The sequence below is a fragment of the Triturus cristatus genome, chromosome 2_1 (assembly GCF_964204655.1).
Source record: "Triturus cristatus chromosome 2_1, aTriCri1.1, whole genome shotgun sequence".
Taxonomy (NCBI): Eukaryota; Metazoa; Chordata; class Amphibia; order Caudata; family Salamandridae; genus Triturus; species Triturus cristatus.
Genome location: NC_140581.1, coordinates 163,970,487 through 163,989,637, shown reverse-complemented (window position 1 = coordinate 163,989,637; position 19,151 = coordinate 163,970,487). Strand labels below are relative to the sequence as shown.

At 46.7% G+C, this 19,151-nt stretch overlaps 1 long non-coding RNA gene across 1 annotated transcript in view; it reads right to left on the bottom strand.

Moving 5' to 3' along the window:
* The window catches only part of LOC146863897 (uncharacterized), an 83,014-nt gene that overhangs the window by 24,001 nt on the left and 39,862 nt on the right, over positions 1-19,151 (bottom strand). The window lies entirely within an intron of this gene.

The window sequence follows — 19,151 nt, the reverse complement described above, 5'->3', positions numbered from 1 at the left end:
GCAATAGAGTGAAAAACAAGATGGCCGCGCCCATTGCGACCAAGTGCGCAAGTTCGCGCGATATTTTCTCCCCGAGCAAGCAAAAAGCAGCGCAATCAAGGTAAAAGCGGTCGCGAACAGGAAATATCGACCGCGAACGGGCGCGAACATGCATTGCGCGACCCGGAACAGGAAGTAAGCATCGCGAGAGGGCGGGACAAGTGAAAACAAGATGGCCGCGCCCGTGAGCAACCGCATGGGTAAGTTGGCGACACGCAATCACGCAAAAAATACCGCGAACAGGCGGGAAAAAAACTTCTGCGTCTTCGCAATATTTCCGGCGTGTTTGTGGAGATTTTCCGCATTTTCGCAATAATTTGCGAAAGTTAATTTCGCAAATTCCGCCCACCCCTATTCAAAATGAGGTTCCTGTCTCTGCGTGTTCACATTTTTTTTGTGATGATCGCGGAGTATTCGCATAAAAAACAGGAGTTGAAACCTAAATTTATCTTCCGTTTTTTTTAAATTTAAATACTGCATTACAGTTTATTACATAGTCCTAAATTGGAAATTACATTTATCATTAGTTAAATATGTCATAACTTCTCAACTTAAAAAAAATGTTCTGTCTCTTTAACTCCCTTCCCCCAATACACTCTTAGCTCAGTGTATCTAGCAACCCTGAGGAACCACTAGGTCACAAGTTCACAGCACATTCTAGAAGGAATATGTTACTTTCAAATGAGTTACAGCAGGTGCTGTTTACTGCACAGATTCAGAAGCATAACCAAGTCTGTATTACATTCCTTTTTTTAAACAACAGTAAATAATACGACTTCTTAGTAATGTATTCAACGTACTACCTACGTTTATTCACTTACTTACTGACAGCATCCAATGAAATATATATTTTTTTTACAAAAAAAGAAAACACCTTCATTTTAACTGCTTTTCATTTGGAAAACTACCTCATTCAGCTCCAGCGTTCTCCTGACTGCTATTGCTCCTTCACTTCAAAATGCTTCGAGTGGGGATTGTTGGCCACAGCTATGTCTATTGGGCTAAAGAGGCTGCAAAAAAGAGAAGTATTGACAGGGACTTGGGTTTGCCAAATGTGGAGATTACTTGGTTTGGCCAGAGATGGCTAAAGTTTCATCATTTGCTGGCATTGTTGAAACCATTGTTGATTGCAGAGCTCCTCGCCTCATGATTGTAAGCTGTGGTGACAATAACCTAGGTGCATTGACTGGGGTAGGGATGGAAATCCTAATGAAAGATACCTTTGCAGAAATAATGTCGCTTTTCCCTCACACTGTCTTGGTGTACTTTAATATATGCCAAAGACAGAAATGGAAGTGGTCAAATCAATTCTGTCCACAGATTGACAAAGCCAGGAAACATGATAACAAAACTGTTTCTGCATTCCTTAGAGACCATCGCATGGGCTGTACCTATAACAACAATCTGCATTTTGACATGCATGGAATTTACAGAAATGAGGGAGTACACTTTACCGACGAAGGCAACAGGGGGTTTCTAAGTAACCTGAAGCTCTGCATCCGGTCTTATGTGTAGCTGTAAACAGTCAACACAAAGGCTCTTGTCAGAGCCACCCTAGTACCCAAATATTGGGAATTTTCTTTATGAGGATCCTTTTTTGTCAGCTTTTGAGAATCATCGTGAACACATCGAAGATCGTTGCCAATACGTTGCAAAATTACAAAACCAAAGTAGACATTCAACCACCACTAGCATTTCCATGAATATATTAACTAAAAATTCCATAAAGTGAAAAACACAAATATGCACACATATTACAGTATTTTACACACCAGGAGTTTGTTACTGTACCCTTCACACTCATGTTTTTCTGGTGTATTTCTAGAAAAACCATCTCTAAAACCTATTTTCCATTTTCGCAGGGAGGCCGGAGATCGCAATGATTTTGGTAATCGCGATTCCCGTGGATACGGCGTGAAACCGGAAAGCAAAGGCAGGAATTCAATAGCCACCACACATAAAAAAATTACAACTATGTAATTAATTCTAACCATTACACTAGATAAATCACTATCTAACTAACGCTATGAAAATACTGATCAGAATCTCAATATAATACAATGTGTATTAAAGATTCACTGATATATTTTTTTACATTTCCACCAATATTCACAGTGTCGTCGTGATATGCACAATGTCCCCCGATGGTACACAGGCGGGGCCACACTGGCAATCACAGTATCAACGCGAATATTGCGCGTGATTAAAAAAATCTAGTTAGGACACATAACTTGTGTCACTAACACTTATATTCCTCAAACATGTACCTCGACACTGACTCCTTATGTTTGCTTTCACAGAATTTTTTTGCCCCGGAATCCATTGCTGATAGATAAAATGGCAGCAGAAACTTTCTGTTCATTTGCATCAAGCCAATCACAGCATTCCTGTTAGCAGGCTCAGTCGAAATTAATCACGAAATCATCGCGAAATATCCACGGTTAGAGATATATCAATAAATTTCATCTTACATTTCTCAAAAACTACTGAAAAGATTTGCACGAATTAACAAAAAGCACAATCTGCGTAACAACATCTACCTTTCTACCAAATTTGGAGTATTCCATCCAGCGGTTCGGGCTGTAGGTTCAACAATACGTTTCTACGAGAATTAACATTACAAAGCAACCCTTATTTTGCACCCCTATTACTCGGTCCCCAGTGCACAGATCACCCCTAAACTTGCCAAGACACACAGAACATACTTTGACCCTTTTTGGGAAAATTACATGCAAATTGGTAAAACTACGGCAAAGTTATAGGCCTGTTAAAAAATGCTTTTCCTATGGAAACTAGGGGGCAGATTTATGTTCACTGGCGCATCCCTGCAAATCAGCATGGATGCGCCAGGGAAGATGCGTCACGCAAGTTTGCCCTTGCGCCACCGCATATGCGCCGCATTTACAATGCGGTGCATCGTGGCTCAAGGACAAGCAGATACGTGACGCATCTGCCGGCGTAAGATTGGCGCAGTGCTGAAGTTGCGTCGCAAGCGCGACGCAACTCCAGCACTGTTCCAGCCTACCCTATCCCTAACATGGTGCGTCAAGCCTTACGCCTGCTTCAAGCAGGCGCAGGGTTTTGACACATCAGCGTTGGGAAAGTGACTCAGTGAAATCTTATAGATTTCACTGAGTCACTTTTCAGGGGTGTTCCTGCGACGAAACGCCCCCCCTATGTAGAAACGCCCAAATGAAACCTGACGCAGGTTTCATGTGGCGCAGGGCTTTACACCGTGACGCATCTCCATAGATGCGTCACGATGTAAATGGGGCGCAACATGGCGCAGGGTTTACGCCGCCGCTGCGTCACAAAAGTGACGCAACGGCGGCGTAAAAGGGGCGCAAGTCCCTCATAAATCTGCCCCTTTGTCCTAACTATAATTACCTACTGCCGACCACCAGTAGGTAATGTCTGTGTGGTATATACATATATATCTATAACCTTTGTTTTCTTAAGTGAATTGTTTAGGTTTTCTTAATTTTATTTCCTAATTGTAACCACTAACCTTTGACAGTGAGTGTGTGGGTGACTGCATGAGTATCTCAGTAAGTCTGTGAATGGTTGTTAAAATGTCTGAGTGGATCACTCAGGGTGTGTGAATGTCTGAGTAGGTATGTGAGTGAGTCTGTGAGTGAGTACATGAGTCTCCAAGTGGGTCTGCCAGTGAGTGCATGAGTCATTGACTCACTACCCTCTGCTACCTTCGGTTTTGTGCCTTCTCCACTTATTTTTACTAATTTTTCTGCCTCTTCTCTCCTTGTTCCTGCTCTCTATTTTACCTATTTCTGCTCGTTCTGTCCATTATTTTGCCTCTTTCTGCTCACTCACAACCTTTATTTTGTGTCTTTCTGCTCGTTTCTGACCTTTGTTCTCTCTCTTGCTGCTGGTTTCTGACTTCTATTCTGTTTCTTGTTGCTCCCATCTGACCTTTATTCTGTACTCTTTCTGGTCTCTTCTGACCTTTATTTTGCCTCTTTCTGCTCATTTCAGACCTTATTCTGCCTCTTGCTACTCATTTCTGACCTTTATTCTGCCTCTTTCTGCTCATTTCTCACCCTTATTTTGCCTCTTTCTGATCATTGCATATCATTATTTTGCCTCTTTCTGCTCATTTCTCACCATTAATCTGTCTCTTTCTGCTCATTTCTCACCTTTATTTTGCCACTTTCTGCTCATTGCTGACCTTTATTTTTCCTCTTTCAGCTCATTGCAAACCTATATTCTACCTCTTTCTGCTCATTTCTGGCCCTTATTCTGCCTCTTTCTGCTTGTTTGTGACCTTATTCTGTCTCTTTCTGCTCATTGCTGATCTTTAGTCTGCTTCTCTCTGCTCATTTCTCACCTTTATTTTGTCTCTTTCTGCTAGTTTTTTATCTTTATTTTGCCTCTTTCTGCTTGTTTCTCACCTTTATGATGCCTCTTGCTGCTCACTTCTGATCTTTAAACTGTCTTTTTTCTCCTTGTTTCTCACCTTTATTTAACCTCTTTCATCTTTTATCCCCCGGCTCCACGGCGGGAGTCATAAGGCCCCTGCTGTCCCCACTAGGGACCCTACATCATCCAGGAGTCAGCATTACTGCTGCGTGAAGGGAGCAGTCCATTGTGCAGTTTATGGAAAAATAGCAGTATAGTATTGTTGAAAGTTACAATTAGGAATTAGAATGTTTTAAATGTCTAAGCATCGTGCACAGAATAGATACATCTATGTTATTTGCATTCTGGGAGTTGTAGTGCTTGGGTTTTGGTGGAGTGATTGCCTAAGTACACACATGTCACATCAGGACCCGCCCCCTCCCTTCACCACTGTGCAAACGTGCCCCCTTGCGGGTTTTAATTTGGGGAATTAATTCCCCTTGAATCCTGAGGGTTCCTGGGGGCCAACTAGCCCACCATGTATCTCCAGTAAGCGCCCCAGAGCTGTGTTACAGAGAGGTGGTCCGAGGCCACGTCCCTTTTTACACCTCTCTGCAACGCAACTCTGTGGTGCCTACTGGATGTACCTGGTGTGCTAGTTGGCCCCCAGGGACCCTCAGGATTCAAGGGTACTTGATTCCCCAACTTAAAACGCGCCACAGGGCACGTTTGCACACTTGTCACATCAGGCCACGCCACCTCCCTGCACCACTGTGCAAACGCACCACCTGGTGCATTGTAGATTGGGGTATTAAGTTCCCTTGAGTCCTGAGGGTCCCTGGGGGACAACTAGCCCACCAGCTACCTCCAGTAAGCACCACAGAGCTGCGTTGCAGAGTGGTGTACAAAGGGGGCGTGGCCTTGGACCACCTCTCTGCAAGGCAGCTCCCTGGCACTTACTAGAGGTACCTGGTGGGCTAGTTGGCTGTTGCCAGGCAGGTCGCTTCCCACGCCGCGCAGCTCCACCTGACTGTGCCCGTGTTCTGGTCCCAGCTGCTGCTGTAAGTTCGAGGCTTGCTGCCTGCTCCACGGTGTTGTTCATTTTTTCTTTTCTTGTAACTGTATTATTTGTGCTTGTTTTTCCCCTCTGTTTTGTATATTTTGTGCTTGCTTCCCCCTTGTTCTTATCTCCCCCTGCCTGTTGTGCCCATTTTGCCCCTGTTCCTCGCCGATCCTGCTTTCCCGCTGCTGCGTCCCCTGCAGCCCGCCCCCTGCTTGCTCATTCATCGTTCCCCCCTCCCAGCTGCTCCTCCCTCCCACCTCCCCTACTTATGGCAGCCGCTGCGTGGCAGTGAGAGCGACCCTTGACCCTGTTGCCAGGTAGGTCACTCCCCACGCCAAGCAGCTCCACCTGACTGTGCCCGTGTTCTGGTCCCAGCTGCTGCTGTAAGTTCGCTTGCTGCCTGCTCCACGGTGTTGTTTGTTTTTTCTTTTCTTGTTCTTATCTTCTCCTGCCTGTTGTGGCCATTTTGCCCCCTGTACCTCACCTTTCCCGCTTTCCCGCCACTGCGTCGCCTGCTGCACCGCCCCCCGCTCGCTCCCCTCCTAGCTGCTCCTCCCTCCCACCTCCCCTACTTATGGCGGCTGCTGCACGGCCATGCCGCTGGCACGCTGAAGGCGCGCATAAGGCAAGCCCGTCTGTGCCTGTCCACGCCTGGACTGCGCCCAGTGCCAGAACCCCTGGCCCCCGTGAACACCACGACGCCTGACTCCGCTACGTTGCCAGCATCCTCCACGCACTCAACTCCAGACGAAAACACACCTGCTACCGGGCCACACCGAAGCGCACCCAAGGACCCTTCACTTGCCGTACCTGCAGCTTCACCAGCATCCGCCCTGCCAAACCAAAGCACAGGAAAGAACCAAACTACCTCAGATGCATCCTCCTCAACACCCGCTCCACCTGCAAACACGCCATTGAACACTGGGACCTACTCGACTCTACCTCCCCAGACGTCGCATTCCTGACAGAGACCTGGCTGAACCTCGCCTCAGCACCCGACATCGCCATAGCCATCCCGGAAGGCTACAAGATCACCCGCAGGGATCGCACCAACGGAGTAGGAGGAGGAATCGCCATTGTCCACAAGAACACCCTCAGAGTCTCGACCAACACCGACGACACCCTCAGAACCACCGTGCCCTCGCCTCCGCGGACTACATCCTCCTCAGGGACCTGAACTTCCACCTCGAGAAAAACAACGACACCAACTCCACCACCCTGATCGACAACCTCGCCAACCTTGGACTCAGACAGATCGTGACAACACCACCCATGCCGTAGGCCACACGCTCGACCCCATCTTCTCCACAAGCGCCCATGTCTCCTTCAACAACACCACCAAACTCCACTGGACCGACCATCGCTGCATCCACTTCACCTTCAGGAAGCCCACCACGCACCACCTCACCCAACAGATGCCTCGCCGATGCTGGAGCAAGGTCACTGAAGACCAGCTAACCACCACCCTCATCCAGAGCCCACCTACCGACCCCGACACCGCCGCCCGCAACTTCAGACAGTGGATCGACGACTGCGCCAACACCCTCGCCCCGCTCAAGAAACCCTCCAACAGCCACACCAGCAAGAAAGCCACCTGGTTCACCGAAGTCCACCAGGCCTCCAAACTAACATGCTGAAAACTGGAGAAAAACTGGCTCTGCAAAAGAACACCGGACAGCTACGCAGCCCACAAGAACGCCACCTGCAGACACCATCACCTCATCAGATCCGCCAAAAGGGCCTCATTCAAAGACCGCCTAGATAACAACGCACACAACACCAAAGAGCTCTTCAACATCATGAAGGAACTCTCCAACGCAAGCTCCAACACAAACGACATCCCACCTTCGCAAGACCTGTGCGACTCGCTGGCCTCCTTCTTCCACTGCAAGATCGCCGACATCCACGACAGCTTCAATGTCACGACCGCCCGACAACTACTGAGACCTCCACCCCCACGACCACCTCCCGCACCAACCGCCTGCTCTCCTGGACCAACATCAACGACGAAGACACCAGCAAGATCATGAGCACCATCAACTCCGGATCACCGCCAGACCCATGCCCACACCACATCTTCAACAAAGCCATCACAGCCATCATACCCCATCTCCGGAAAGTCATCAACATCTCCTTCGAGACAGCAACCTTCCCGGAGAGCTGGAAGCACGCCGAGATCAACGCCTTACTCAAGAAACCCAAGGCGAACCACAAGGACCTCAAGAACTTCCGGCCCATCTCCCTGCTCCCATTCCCGGCGAAGGTCATCGAGAAAACCGTCAACAAACAACTAACCCGCTACCTCGAGAAGAACAGAATCCTGGACCCGTCCCAGTCTGGGTTCCGCAGCAACCACAACCGCCCTCATCGCTACCACCGATGACATCAGGACCCTGCTAGATAACGGAGAAACAGCGGCCCTCATCCTCCTGGACCTGTCAGCCGCCTTTGACACAGTCTGTCACCGCACCCTATGAGCATGCCTACGCGACGCTGGGATCCAAGAGAAGACCCTAGACTGGACCACATCCTTCCTCTCCAGCAAAACACAGAGCGTCCGCCTACCCCCCTTCCGCTCCAATGCCACCGAGATCATCTGCGGCGTGAGGAAATTCGATTTTCGATCTCGCTTATATTCAGCCACCATTTTGTGTTCCACCGCCATTTTGTGTTGCCCTCACTCAGGCAGCACAATGAACAAAGTTTTTCTGCTGATTTTACTGCGACGTGTCAAATAACCTTCTGCCTCTGTTTACGAGACTGATGTCAGGGACTGGCTGAATCCACTAATCCTCGTCTGGTTTGACTAAACCCAGTCTCAACTGTCCGTCGTCTCACACCATTCTTTCCTGACTTTATCTTATCTTCTGGCCTTTGCTATTCTCTACTTGTATTCTCTCATTTCAGAACTGTCCTCCAAAGCATACAAATATGTCCTGCCACCTGCACGTTGAGTTGTAGACACTACCACTGATTAACTTGTGGGGAGGGGTGACAAAAACAGTTGTAAGAGAGGTTTATTTGGGTTACATGATATCTTGTTTTTAAACTTTTCTCATTGGTTATATCTTGTTTTCAAACTCTTCTCATTGGATAATCATGTTTGTATTGGGAGTGTTCTTGGTGAATCTATGCGCTATAAAAGATTGTGCGCCACGGAGTAAAGCGGCAGTCTCCTAAGAACATACTTAGTGTACTTCTGGGACAACTGTACTTAGCTGCAGCTAATAAACCTGATCTTCTACGCTCAACAGAGTGTCCTGTGTCTCTGTTCAACAAAGCAGGTGAACTCAGGAGATTAAGGCGTACCCTGCGCCGCCAGGCCCATAAGGCCCTGGTTCTTCAATTGGTGCCCTCTGTGAGGCAGCTTCAGAGGTAGCGATCTTGCCCGAGGATCGTGAGGAACCCCGCAAGAAAATTCTGGAGGAATCGCGAACCACGTCAAGCGACCCCTGTATGTCGAAGTGGTCCAAAAGTCTTTTTCAGCGTGGTTTCTCCTTCCTGACGGCTGCTGACGACTGCTGCCCTGACTGCCGCCTTGCTTTGGCCCTTTTTGGTGATGTACGGTATCGTGAGACGTTAGACGGTCCTCTGTTGGCGTAAGAAGACACTTAGTTAAGTATTGGTGGGTAGCTCCCACTATTTTGTTTTGATTTGGGTCTTTGATTCGGCTATTGCAAAAGCCGAAGCCGAGGGGTGAGTACGTTTGTGCTATATTATTTGATTTAACCCCTTGCTGTTTGTGAACAGTCCAGTGAAATAACGATGCCTGGTCTGAGTAAGTTTAGAACGTTTTGTTGTTTTGGTTGTGATAGGGATTCCCGGCTGGAGGACTCTTGTCCAATTCCTCCGGTTGGAACTCCCACTTATGAGCTTTATTCTAAACACGGTGTTGACCCCATTGCCTTTAACGAGGCATGGATCCGATACACGAAGAACGATGATGTCCTACAGTGGCCACAGAATGGTAAATTTGAGCCTGACATATTAGATAATTTGGAAGCAATTTTGTTTAAAAGAAAAGCCCGGCCGGCAATGTTTGACTCTTTCCGCCTCTGGCATAAGGAAGCCACACAGAGAGAAATTAAACAGGCAAAACGAGATAAGAAAACAAAAAGTATGACGATTATACAGGCTGCCCAGCAGTTTAAAGATAATGAGATTAATCATGAAATGGAAATTTCTGAGAGACAGCATCGTATGGCGATAGATAAATGCTATCCGGTGTTGCCTATTTCCCCTTCTGATAAAAGTAAGGATCCGGAGGAAGACCCTTTAATGTCTCACTTATTGAGATTGCCTCCTCCCTATGTACAAGGTGCTAATGCACCCCCAATGTTACAACCAGTCCAGCCATTAGTTGCGCCTTCGTCTGCTCCGGCTCTTCCGCATTTGCCCCTTCCGGTAGTGCCACCCCCACCTCTTCCGCCACCAACTTCTTTGCCTCCTTTGCCTTCGGCTCCCCTTATATCTGTTAATTCTTCTGTTAGTTCACCTCATACCTTGTCCCCTGTTCTTATATCTAATTCTCCTACTGTGCGCAAACGAATCACAGATACTGTCTCTGGGTTTCTGTCTCCTTTCTTTGAGACTTTGAATATGTCTCTGGCTTTTTCTCGAAGACAGTCTCGTAGTCAACTCCCAGGTTCCGACGAACGGGTGGTATTGGACTCTCTCGCTCGCAAATGGATCGAGAAGGGTCCCCAGTATAGTGTGAAAGATATCATGACCACCTTTCATCAGTGGGGGGCGCCCATGCAGAGATATGTATTTAATGTTATGTGTGACACTCTCGCTAAAGAATGGGAGGATACGGATTTGGGTTTACTTCCTCAGGGTTTGTTAGATGTTCAGGCTAATTTCAATAAGTGACTCATTGTGGGTTCTAAGGTTGAGGATGCCGTAAGGACACTTGTCACTTTTAGTTCCTTATTTTCCTCACAGACTTTTTTTGATTCCGATCCTGCTGTTAGGCTGACATCCAAACATTATCCCATGAAAGAGGTTCCTCCAGTGTGGAGAGAAGCGGTTGCACAAGCAGGTGCTAATCCAGCTGTTCCCGCGCACTTCCAGCGTATATGGGTACATGTCCCCTGGAAGAGATCTGAAGTTTTGGCTCTTAAACAGTCTCTACCGGATCCCCGTAAAAACCCTGCTGGCTATTATAAAGAGTTGTCCCAGACTGTTGATGCCTGTATTATGAATTTAGCCTATATTGATATGTTGATGGGAAATGTAGTTCCACAAGCATTATGGGCTCGGGCTCGGATTCGTAGAGAGGATCACGCCCAAGCATTGGGTGGCGATTGGGCTGCTATAATTGCCGCGGAAGCAGCCCAAGTGGGTGGTGCTAAGCCTGATGTTTTGATTTCAGAACTCCCTGGTAGGATTATTACTTTAATGAAAACAATGATGCCTGCCTTGCGAGTTAATTGGGATAAATTAGCTGCGTGTAAGCAGAAGAAAGATGAGAGTGTCTCTGATTTCTTCACTCGTTTTGAGGAGACGTTTATTGATCACAGTGGTCAGGATATGACTACGGAGGGTGGACAGCGATTATTTGTAGATAAATTCGTATTTAATTTGCTTCCCGAACTGTCACATAAGTTGAAAGACTCCGAGAGTTCATGGGCTGTTTCTTCTTCTGCCCAGATATTGGCTACTGCTCAATATTATGAGAACAGGGATAAAGAGGAGAAAGATAAGCAAGAGAAGAATACGAAAGAATTAAAAACGAAGGTTCTTCTGCAACAAGCTTATCCTCCTCGTTATACTCAGCGCCAGTTTCAACAGCCTCCACAGTTTCAGAGGGTGTATCAAAAACCTGAGCCCTTTATTCCGTGACCTTTATTAGGTCCTAACCAATGTGCCTATTGTAGAGAGGAAGGGCACTTTAAGAATAGCTGCCCGGTGTTATTGCAGCGTATGGGAGAACTATCTGCTCCACGAGGCCGTGGTGGTTTCCAGATAATATACAGTGGTAGAGGTCGAGGTGTGATGCCTCAAGAACAGCGTTCCTTACCCCCTCCAAATTCTACGAACTACTTCGATCAGCAGAATACTCAATCTACACAGTATTACAATGATGAATATCATGTTGAAGGTGAAAATGAAAGCCTTCACGCTAACTAGGACAGCCATAGACAAAGTGAGGGAGTTGCATCGATTCCAGTAAATCAGGATGGGCCTTATGTCAATGTCACTACAATGGGTGTTTCAGAGCCATTTCTTTTAGATACTGGTGCAATGAGAAGTTCTATCATTCATTCTAAACTCCCTGGGGCACCTTTGTCTGGCTTAACAAATGTATCGGTAGGATTTTCTGGCGCCCCAGTTTGTAACCCGGTCTCCTGTCCTTTGCCTATTTCAATTGGCCCTTATGATATGGAAGCTCCTCTACTTTTAATGACTGGTTGCGGCGAGAATCTGTTGGGTTTAGATCTATTGAAAAGAATGCATGCAACGATATATTGTTCTCCTTCTGGTGTGCATCTTACTTTAGGGCAAAAATTGACTTCTTCAATGTATTTGTCTAAAGATCAATTCCCACCTGAATTGCTCTCTCTTCCTGCAACACTCTGGGCTACGGGTCCAAATGATGTTGGTTGTCTTGAGATCCCGCCCTATGTTGTAACTCTCAAGCCCAATGCTAAATCGCCACGCATTCCTCAATATAGAATTTCCAATGAAGGTTAAAGAGCGCTCTTGGATATCATTTATGATTTGGTTCAAAAGGGTGTGATTGAGGAAACGAGAGGAAATGTATGTAATAGTCCTATTCTTCCTGTTCTTAAACGCACTGATCCTTCTAAGCCTCCTGTTTATCGTTTTGTGATTGATCTTCGGGAGGTCAATAAAATTGTTGTACCACAGTTTCCTGTTGTTCCAGATATCACTGCCCTGTTAACTATGATACCTGCCTCAGCGGCTTGGTTTTCTGTTATTGATCTGAAAAATGCTTTCCTCAGCATTCCCATTGCCAAAGAGAGTAGGGATATTTTTGGTTTCTCTCTAGGAGCCCGAAGTTTCCGGTTCAAGCACGCACCCCAAGGCTATTGTGAAAGCCCCTCCATTAATAGTCAAGCTCTGAAATGTCAGCTCGATGTTTTTCCTTTGCCCCCAAGTGCTACTCTTATCCAATATATGGATGACTTGTTGATTGCTGCTGATTCAGAGGATGTCTGCAAGAATGTAACTGTTGCACTGTTACGTCACTTGTCTGATCGTAATCATAAGGTTTCGCCTTCTATACTACAATATGTCCGTCGAGAGGTTACCTATTTGGGTCATCTCTTATCAAAGGAGGGAAGGCGATTAACCCCAGAACGAATTCAAGCAATTGCGCAAATGTCTGTGCCATCTACACAAAGAGAGGTGCGCGCCTTTCTGGGCATCACTTCTTATTGTAGACAGTGGATACCGAATTTTTCTTTGTTGGCCAAACCTTTGTTAGCAAACACTTTGAAAGACACACCCCAACCCCTTCCTTGGACTGACAAATGTCAGAAGAGTTTTTCTGATTTACGTACTGCTCTGTGTTCTGCTCCTGTGTTGGGTACTCCAGATTACAGTAAGCCCTTCACGCTCTATGTCCATGAAAGAGAGGGTTGTGCGTTGTCAGTCTTAACACAACGATTTGGAGACAAACAGCGGCCATGTGCCTATTTATCAGCTACGTTAGACCCAGTAGCCAAGGCATTGCCTAGTTGTCTCAAAGCTACAGCAGCAGCAGCAATTTCTATTCGTCAGTCTGCTGGAGTGGTGCTAGATAATACTCTCATTGTTATGGTACCACATGCAGTGGATACCTTGCTAAATAGGACGAAAACACAACATCTTACAAGTGCTCGATTGTCTGGATATAAGCTGACGCTCTTGGCTAGTCATGTGACCATCAAACAATGTAATATTTGAAATCCAGCCACACTGTTAACTCTTCCAGAAGAGAAAGGTATTCAGGAACAACATGATTGTTTTCTCCGTACTGAGGAGGAGACAAAAGGCAGGATTGATTTGAAAGATACGCCGTTAGTGGATCCAGATGGGATCCTATGGGTGGATGGGTCTTGTTTCAAACTCCCAAATGGTGAGACAACTTCAGCTTATGCTATTACCACCTTGTATACACTCGTGGAGACAGCACGCATCAGACATAATTCAGCTCAGGCAGCTGAACTGATAGCTTTGATCAGAGTGTGTGTGTTATCTAAAGGAAAGAGAGGGAATGTGTATACCGACAGCCAGTATGCGTTCAGTGTGGCGCATAGCTTCGGTCGTTTGTGGAAGGAAAGAGGATTCCTTACCTCCCACAGTACCAAAATACAGCATGGTCAATTGGTAACTGATCTTCTTGAGTCACTTGTTTTGCCTACCCAGATAGCAATTGTGAAATGTAGTGCGCATAAGAAGATTACTGATGATGTTGGTCGCGGAAATGCTTTTGCGGATGAGGTAGCAAAAAGGACAGCCAGAGATGCTACAAGTCGCATGTATGTTGCGGGCCCTGCGAATTGGGTCAGGGAAAGAGGGATGTGTGAGGACACAATAGAAAGTGTGAGATCGATTCAGGGAGATGCTACAGAGAAATAGTTGAGAAAGTGGAAAGAGAGTACAGGAATGTTAGACGCAACAGGATGTTGGATAGAATTGTCAGAACACCAGTGTTGGCTGTTACCAGACGCCTACGTACTGCCTGTAGTTACTATGGCGCATGGTCCAGCCCACATCAGTGCAAAAGGAATATGTAAACTTCTGGCTCCAGTGTGGCTGAACAAAGGGATTCCAAAATGTGCAGATAATGTGGTGAAGCATTGTATCATTTGCTTGATGTACAATCCGGGAAAGGGAACCCCAACTCCGGCAGGTCATTTTGCTCCCCCAACATATCCTTTTGAGGTGTTGCAAATCGACTACATTCACATGGATCGATGTAACAATCTTAAATATGTTCTAGTAGTGGTATGTGCCTTTTCCAGATGGATAGAGGCTTACCCCCTGAAAGACAACACTGCTTTGTCCACTGCCAAGGTTCTTCTAAAAGAGTTCTTCCCTAGGTTTGGTTTGCCGCGCATTGTCTGGAGTGACAATGGAAGTGAATTTGTAGGCCAAATTATGCAAAAGGTGTGTACCGGTCTTGGTATAAGGCAGAAATTTCATGCGGCAAATCATCCTCAGTCCGCGGGTTTGGTAGAGTGCTATAACGGCACTCTCAAACTTAAGCTTGCAAAAGTACAAGCCAGCACAGGTCTTAATTGGCCCGATGCTTTACCTTTGGCTCTCCTGTCCACTAGAACAGCTGTACATTCTCGTTTGGGACTCAGCCCATACGAGATTGTTTTTGGGTGTCCAGCTAATGTATGGGGAGTCCCCCGCCCTAGAAAGTATTCTGATATACAGTATCCAATGCTGATTGACTATTTACATGACATCACCACTAAATTACGTGTTCTTCGCCAACAGGTTCAAAACTCTTTACCAGAAGCCTCCACAGACCCAGGTCATTATATCCAACCTGGAGACTGGGTCTGCGTGAAAATTTTTCAGAGGACAAAGAATTTGGAACCTCGCTGGAGGCCACCTCGACAAGTCCTCCTGACAACTCGCACAGCAGTAAAAGTTGAAGGGAAAAAGACCTGGATCCACGGCGTGCACTGCAAGAAAGTGCCCTTGCCTTTTGAGCAGTGGGTTCTTAAGGGTATAGGTGATTCTGAAGGAGAAAAAGTCCCCCGATTCATACCTTTCAGTAGTGCACACCTGGATGGAACTCGATCAGAGAAAGAAGATGACGACATTCTACAGGAAGCCATACCTTCCCATCTACGATTAAACACTACAGAGCCACATACCCTATTTCAAGACCAAACTGTACCAACAAGGACTAGATACAATTTAAGACCTAGATTGGTCAAGGACACCTGAGATTTCCATCTCTTCTGCTACATTTATCATCTGTCCAGGTTGCAGGGTCACGGTAGGAGTCTTGGTTTGTGACCTGTATAGTGGCTAGGCCCCCAGGACTTGCAGTGTCATAGGACGGCTAATAATCACAGCCAAGTGAGTAAGGAAGATTGCTGTGAGCAACAATTTTAGAGGATGGATGTTAAATTAGGAAAGAAGGATAATAAGGAAGAGATGAGAAAGAAATATTGTAAAATATTGTACAGTCGATGTGGCGTAACATTGTGTGTTTCTATATTTTTGTGTATCTTATTGATTTGTGTAGGTTGGGTTATTCATGCTACGCAGCAAAAAGTTGTCCCTAATTCTATCTCTTTGCCTCTTCATTCTACTATCTCCCCACATCAATTATATACACTTCCCCAACATCAACTAATCAGGAGAACAGAATATTTTAATAATTCATTTATCCAATTGTTGCACCAACACCAATTGGTAGTCGACACAACCGACTGTTGGGTGTGTGGACTTATGCCTCATACCACAGATAAAGGCATGCCATATTTAGTCCTTCCATTTTCTTATGAAGGTTCCACATGGGCTTATTTTGTAATATTTTCAAATGCATATCAGAGCCGATTTAGACGTCCAGTTGGTTCCTATGGTAGTAAGCCAGATTTTAGTCATAATTCTCTGATAAAGGGAATGGTGGCTATGACTAAAATTGTGGAGAATAATAAGGTTCCTGTTGACGAAAGACAGACATATACTAATTGGAACGTGACTCGATACATTACTAGCCTTACAGGTAAAACTAAACAGGGAAAATCTCCACCAATTTGGACTGTCCCTCATCAAGGTAATTTCTGTTTACAAATGAATGGCCAGACTACTGAGACTGGACAAAGAAAAAGCTTTTGTTCCCATACATACATCTACACGTCCCAGAATTCACCGCCGTTAGTGCCATCCCAGGGCACATATTTTGTCTGCCACGATAGAGCTTACCAACGGATTTTTCAGGAACATGCTATATAGCTTTTCTTCTCCCTCCTACATACACTGCTCCTTCAGGCCATCATAGAAACAGATATGGCAGAGGGATTACTGATTCTAAAGACACGGCAGGACAAGAGGGAAGTGATTTCCTCAAAGGATTTCTTCCTTTTTGGGGCCCAATGGCCAACAGCAGAAACATGAGACAGCTGCTTCGTGTTGTTGAGACTACCATAGATGTCACTGTGGGAGCTTTGAGTAATCTCACAGCTGAACTTCAGGCGGATCGTCTCATGACTTTGCAGAACTGGAGTGCACTAGATGTTATTCTTGCAGATCGTGGTGGAGTCTGTAAATTGATCGGATCTAGCTGTTGTATTTATATACCTGACGACGCCCCTACGGTATACCAAGCCATCTCTAAATTACACATGATCTCCGAATCGATTCATCAAGACGAAGGAGATTGGTCTTTATTAGGATGGTTTTGGGGATTACTATCTAAATGGGGATGGAAGGTACTAACCTTCCTTGGAGTGGTTTTGGCCATCATTTTTTCCTGTTGTCTCTGTATGCAGTGTGGCTCCGCCAGCTGCGGTCTTTGTGCCACTCTGTGTGTCCCAACACCTGAGTCACAGAAAACATAGAACATTAAAATGATGTTGCAGCAACAGCTTGACGACCTCATGGCTATTGACATTGATTCAGATTAACGTGAATCTGTGTGTTTTGCCTGAGTAATGGCAAAAGGAGGGTCTGAGGAAATTCGATTTTCGATCTCGTTTATATTCAGCCACCATTTTGTGTTCCAATGCCATTTTGTTTTGCCCTCACTCAGGCAGCACAATGAACAAAGTTTTTCTGCTGATCTTACTGCGACGTGTCAAATAACCTTCTGCCTCTGTTTACGAGACTGATGTCAGGGACTGGCTGAATCCACTAATCCTCGTCTGGTTTGACTAAACCCTGTCTCAACTGTCCGTCGGCTCACACCATTCTTTCCTGACTTTATCTTATCTTTTGGCCTTCGCTATTCTCTACTTGTATTCTCTCATTTCACAACTGTCCTCCAAAGAATACAAATATGTCCTGCCACCTGCAAGTTGAGTTGTAGACACTACCAACAAAAACAGTTGGAAGAGAGGTCTATTTGGGTTACTTGATATCTTGTTTTTAAACTTTTCTCATTGGTTATATCTTGTTTTCAAACTCTTCTCATTGGATAATCATGTATGTATTGGGAGTGTTCTTGGTGAATCTATGCGCTATAAAAGATTGTGCGCCACGGAGTAAAGTGGCAGTCTCCTAAGAACATACTGAGTGTACTTCTGGGACAACTGTACTTAGCTGCAGCTAACAAACCTGATCTTCTACGCTCAACAGAGTGTCTTGTGTCTCTGTTCAACAAAGCAGGTGAACTCAGGAGATTAAGGCGTACCCTGTGCCGCCAGGCCCATAAGGCCTTGGTTCTTCAGGCGTACCCCAGGGCTCATCCCTCATTTGAACGCTGTTCAACATCTACATGGCACCTCTCGCCCACGTCGCCCCACAACATAACCACAACATCATCTCCTACACCGATGACACCCAGCTGATCCTCTCCCTCACCAAAGACCCTCACACCACCAAAACCAACCTCCACGAAGGAAGGAAGGAAGGCCGTCGCCGAATGGGTGAGGAACAGCCGACTGAAGCTGAACGCGAACAAGGTGGAGGTCCTCATCCTCGGATCCACCCCTTCGGCCTGGGACGATTTCTGGTGGCCGACCACTCTGGGAACAGCCCCTACACCCACCATCCACGCACGCACGCAAACTAGGGGTCATCCTCGACTCCACCCTCTCCATGACTAAGCAGGTCAACACCATCTCCTCCTCCTGCTTCAACACCCTCCGCATGCTCCGCAGGATCTACAAGTGGATCCCCACCGAAACAAGAAGAACGGTTACCCAGGCCCTCGTCAGCAGCAGGTTGGACTACGGAAACGCCCTCTACACAGGAACTTTGGCCAAACTCCTGAGATGGCTGCAAAGCATCCAGAACGCCTCTGCACGTCTGATCCTCGACATCCCTCGCCGCAGCCACATCACACCCCACCTGAGAGGCCTGCACTGGCTCCCCATCAACAAGAGGATAACCTTAAAGCTCCTCACCCACGCACACAAAGTACTCCACAACACCGGACCAGCATACCTCAACAGACGACTCAGCTTCCACTCCCCCACCCGCCAGCTCTGCTCTGCCGGCCTCGCCTTCGCCACGGTCCCCCGCATCCAAAGAACGACTTCTGGTGGCAGATCTTTCTCCCTCCTCGCTGCCAAGACCTGGAACACCCTCCCCACCCACCTACGGCAGACCGAAAGGCCTGCTGACCTTCAGAAGACTCCTCAAGACCTGGCTCTTCGAGCAGTAGCAGCTCCCCCCACCCCCAGTGCCTTGAGACCCTTGCGGGTAAGTAGTGTGCTTTACAAGTGTTATGATTGATTGATTGATTGATTGAGGGACCCTCAGGATTCAAGGGGACTTAATCCCCCAACTTAAAACGGGCCACGGGGCGTGTTTGCACAGTGGTGCAGGGAGGGGGCGGGGCCTGTTGTGACAAGTGTGCAAATGTGCCCTGTGGCGCATTTTAAGTTAGGGGATTAAGTCCCCTTGAATCCTGAGGGTCCCTTGGGGCCAACTAGCCCACCAGGGACCTCCAGTATGCGCCAGGGAGCTGCGTTGCAGAGAGGTGTTCAGAGGCTACGTCCCTTTTTACACCACTCTGCAACGCAGCTCTTTGGCGCTTACTGGAGGTACC